This window comes from Dasypus novemcinctus, chromosome 20 (assembly GCF_030445035.2).
Source record: "Dasypus novemcinctus isolate mDasNov1 chromosome 20, mDasNov1.1.hap2, whole genome shotgun sequence".
Taxonomy (NCBI): Eukaryota; Metazoa; Chordata; class Mammalia; order Cingulata; family Dasypodidae; genus Dasypus; species Dasypus novemcinctus.
In genome coordinates this window covers 33,240,442-33,245,215 of record NC_080692.1, presented here as the reverse complement: position 1 = coordinate 33,245,215, position 4,774 = coordinate 33,240,442, and the positions used below count along the sequence as shown (strand labels likewise).

The following is a 4,774-nucleotide window of genomic DNA, read 5'->3' as shown; positions in this document are numbered from 1 at the left end:
ATGAAATAGACAAATTCTAAAAAACACACAAACTACCTACACTGTTTCAAGAAAAATCAGTTCTCTACAAACCAAATACTGATAAAGAGATTGAATCAGTAATAAAAAACTTCCCAGCAAAGAAAAGCCCAGAACTAAACATCCCAAGAAAACTGGACTTCAATTCTGCTCAAAAGCTTCCAAAAAATTGAAGAGAAGGAACACTCCCCAACTCATTCTACAAGGCCAACATCATCATCAAACCAAAGCCAGAAAAAGACACTACAAGTAAACAAAACTACAGACCAATATCTCTTATGACTATAGATGCAAAAATGCTCAACAAAATACTAGCAAAGTGAATCCAACAACATATTAAAATAATTAATCAAGTTGGTTCAACATTAAGACAGTCAATTAATGCAACATATCACATCACAGAACGAAGAAAAAAATACATGATCATCTTGATTGATGCAGAAAAGCCTTTAATAAAACACAGCACCCTTTCTTGATAAAAAACACATAGAACACAAAATAGAAGGAAACTTCAACATGATAAAGGAAATATATGAAAAATCCACAGCTAGCATCCTACTTAAAGGTGAAAAACTGAAAGGTCAAGATGCCACTGTCACCACTGTTATTCGACATTGTCCTGGAAGTTCTTGTTAAGGCAATTAGGCAAGAAAAAGATATAAAAGGCATTCAAAATGAAAAGGAAGAAGTAAAACTCTCCCTATTTGCAGATGATAATATCCTACATACAGAAAATCCTGAAAAATCTACAATAAAGCTCCTAGAGCTAATGAATGAATTCAGCAAAGTTTTGGGGTACAAGATTAATACTCAGGGAAGTGGATGTGGCTCAAATATTTGGGTTTCTGTCTACCAAATAGGAGGTCCAGCATTCAATATCCAGGGCCTCCTGGTGAAGGCAACTGGCCTGTGTGGTGAGTTGGCACATGCAGAGTGCTGGCCCCTGTACAGGAGTACTGCCCTGTGCAGGAGTGCTGCCCTGCACTGGAGTGCTGACGTACATTGAGAGCCGATGCAACAAGATGATGCAACAAAAAGAGACACAGAGGAGAGACAATAAGAGATGCAGCTGACCCAGGAGCTGAGGTGGTGCAAGAGAATGATCGCCTCTCTCCCACTCTGGAAGGTCCCAGGATTGGTTCCCAGAGCCGCCCAATGAGAATACAAGCAGACACAGAAGAACACACAGTGAATGGACACAGAGAGCAGACAATGGAGGGAGGGGGGAGAAATAAATAAATAAATCTTAAAAAAAATTAACACTCAAAATCAGTAGTGTTTTTATACATAAGCAATGAATAATCAGAATGGGAAAATCAAGAAAAAATTCCATTCACAATATTAAAAGATCCAAATATCTAGGAATAAATATAACCAAAGATGTAAAGGACTTGTACATAGAAAACTATAAAACACTGCTAAAAGAAAATAAAGAATATCAACATAAATGGAAGGACATTTCATATTCATGGACTGGAAGACTAAACATCATTAAGATGTCAATAATATCCAAAGCAATTTGTAGATTCAGTGCAATACCAATCAAATTTCCAACAGCCTTCCTTGTAGAAATGGAAAAGCCAATCATCAGATTTATATGAAAGGGTTAGGGGCCCCAAACAGTGAAAGCTATCTTGAAAAAAATGAAGTTGGAAGACTCACGCTTCCCAATCTTAAAACTTATTACAAAGCCACAGTAATCAAAACAGGACCATTTTCATAGTGGGGGCGAAAGGTGTAGGCTGGGGGAACTTCCTGATTCCTGGGCTTGGGCTCCTTTTGCAAGGAAACAATGCGGCAGAGGCTGCCTAGGTAGCTGCCACTATGCAGCACAGCCACACTGGGACCTGCTCGGTGGCAGGGGATCCATGGTCCCAGGGCCTCCATGGCTAGTTGGACTGGAGGACATTCATTCCTCTAGGAAACCTTGGGCAGCACAGTTTGGTTTAATATCTGGTTTGGACAACATACAGAGACACTTTCAGTCATGACTTCAGACCAAGATTTAGCAGCCAAACTTGCTCAGGAATGAGCTGAAATAGTTGCTAAATATGACAGAGGATGAGAAGGTGCAGAGATTGAACCTTGGGAAGATACTGATTACCTTGTATAAAAAGTCACGGGTAGATTTAACTTTTTACACGAGGAGAAGCTCCCATATTTTAATGCAGCTATGGAATGCAGAGACAACTATGAATTGAAAGAACTACAAAATGGCTGAAAATGCAAAAAGGATGGGAAAAATACATGAACACTGAAAAAAGTTTCAAAGGAGAATTTAAAAAGGAATCTCACTCTGCTCAGAGGGAAGCCTGGCCTTTACTCCTTGAGATCCTGCAAATGAAAGAAGAAACAAGAGACTTTTATAGTAAATTAAAACACAGAGCACAGGGTTGTTCACCTGATATCAGACAAATTGACCTTGACATCAACCACATATTTAGGCAACATGTTATGTTCAGAGACAGATATGGACTAAGCAACAATTCTTACTCTGTGTTCTTGCTGCATATTCTATTTATAATATGGAAGTGGGATATAGCCAGGGGATGAGCCAGATCACAGCTCTACTCCTTATGTTTATGAATGAAGAAGACACCACCTGGACCTGGTCAAATTGTTCTTAGGCTTCAAACATGCCATGCATGACTTTTTACCCAAGGTTTTCCTTAACTCTTGAGGTTTCAAGAATACCACGAAAAAGTACTGATTAAATTTTTGTCCAAACTTAAGCAGCACTTGGATTATCAAGAAATCTATACAGGTTTTTACATGATGAAATGTTTTTTTCCCAATGTTTTCTCAATTGTACTCCAGTTACACTACCTAAGAACATGGGTATCTATATATTTGAAGGAGAACAAATTCTTACAGTTATGACTCCTTATACAATCTTAAAATTGCACAGAAAACATCTAATGAAATCATGTATGGAAGGATTTGTAGAATTTCTTCAGGAGAATCTGCTAAGGAATTTTTAATCGAAGATGGCTTTGTAATAGACCAACTTTCTATGGCAGAGCTAAAGCAAGCAAAGTTAGATCTCCTAGAACCAGGTAAGGAGGCTGAACATCCAAAGAAGTCTTTGGTGCAAATTCCACCTGAGATGCAGTGTGCTCGCATTCAGGACCTGAGCAATGGACAGAGAATCGTAAGCAGGTCAAGTCCCCGTAGAGGTGGCAGAAGAGCAAGCGGCCCCTCGCCCCACCTAAAGCACCAGCATCAGAGTCGAATTGGCACCCCAGAAAGAGCGAGAACGTGGAGACGAAAATCAGTGGGTGAAAATAGTAAAACCTTAAGGGTGAGGTTAGTTTTCAAAGAAAACTTCCATCAATTCCACAAGACAATTCCAAGCAATAAAATAATGCAGCTGCTAACCAAAATAGCAATGCTACTTCAAATATCAGAAAGGAATTTGTACCCAAATGGAATAAACCTCAGATTGCTCAGCTATTGAAAAAACGGCCAAATATGCTATTGAAAGCAAAAGTAGACCCGCAAACCCCACAGTTACAATCACCCTCCCAAGGCCAGCTGATCCTCAACTATCAGATGTAGGACAAAAGGTGAATGTTCTGGATGCAGACGATGGGAAGCGGGGCTCAGCGCCTTGCTGCGTATGCCATCCCCGGAGCTGAAAGCGAGCACGGTGCTGGTGTTGAAGAGGCACTTGCAGGGGCTTACAGAGTCCGAGGAAGGTGGTTCACTCCAATAGTCCAAGAGAGCAAGTTGAGCCAAGTGCTAGTCCGCAAAATGCTCAGACCATTTACTTTTAAAGCACAGCCTCCAGGTTATGCGAGGTACTTGCCTCAGTTAGAGGGGAAGATCCTGACTGCACACCCACCCCCCTTCAGCGGCCCCACCTGCCTCCCCTACCACAGACACTCTCCACGCATGTCCCAAATGCTAACAGCAGCTTCGTGTCTTCCAGAAGACCTTACAGTTTGACTCTGTCAATGGACGTTTTCTCCAGAGAAATCCGTCCTACAGCCACCTAACTCCTCTTGTCCTGCCGCCTCGTTGAATAGAAGTTCTTCCTCTTGATGTTGGTGCTGGAGGATATTCGAGCAATTCAAGGTCGCCAAAGAATGGAAAAGTCATCATTTCTCCAGTGGATTATTTCCCAGATAACAGAAAATGGTCGGAACGGAGTTATACATACAGACCTGAAGTGCATGCACAGTCATGGTATCAAGATGGTAACTGCAGCCACTTCAGCAATTTACCAAAAATTACCCAGCCTTTCAGCATTTGTCGTGAGAGGACCATAATCTCCTGGCAGTCTCGGTGGATAGCCCGGTGCAGCGTAGAACGTTGCCAGATTTAGATGATGCCAGTTCATCTTGGTACCAATATCCAGGGTTCTCACTGCAGCATATCACTACAGAAATTGGGATGGACTTTATGTTCAAGAATCAGTATTGCTGTGAGAATTTATCTGTACTTGCTAAAGATAAGGGAATAGAAACCATATAAAACCTACAATGCTATGCCAAAGCAGTGTATTACACAATTGTAAACAACCCGCACAGTTCTAATGTATGTTAAAAATAAGCATATGTGGAGGGAAGCAGAAGTGGTTCAAGAAATTGTGCTCCTGCCTACCACACGGGAGGTTTCTGGTTCAGTTCCTGGTGCCTTCTAAAGAAGACAGTGAGCTGGCACAGTGGGGAGGTGTGGCAAACTGATGCAACAAGAGACACAAGAAGAAAAACATAATGAGAGACACAACAAAGCAAGGAGCAGAGGAGGCTCA

At 41.3% G+C, this 4,774-nt stretch overlaps 1 pseudogene; it reads left to right on the top strand.

Moving 5' to 3' along the window:
* The first annotated feature begins 2,005 nt into the window (after positions 1 to 2,005).
* LOC101422350 (USP6 N-terminal-like protein pseudogene) lies at positions 2,006 to 4,448 on the top strand (annotated as a pseudogene).
* The last annotated feature ends 326 nt before the right edge of the window (positions 4,449 to 4,774 follow it).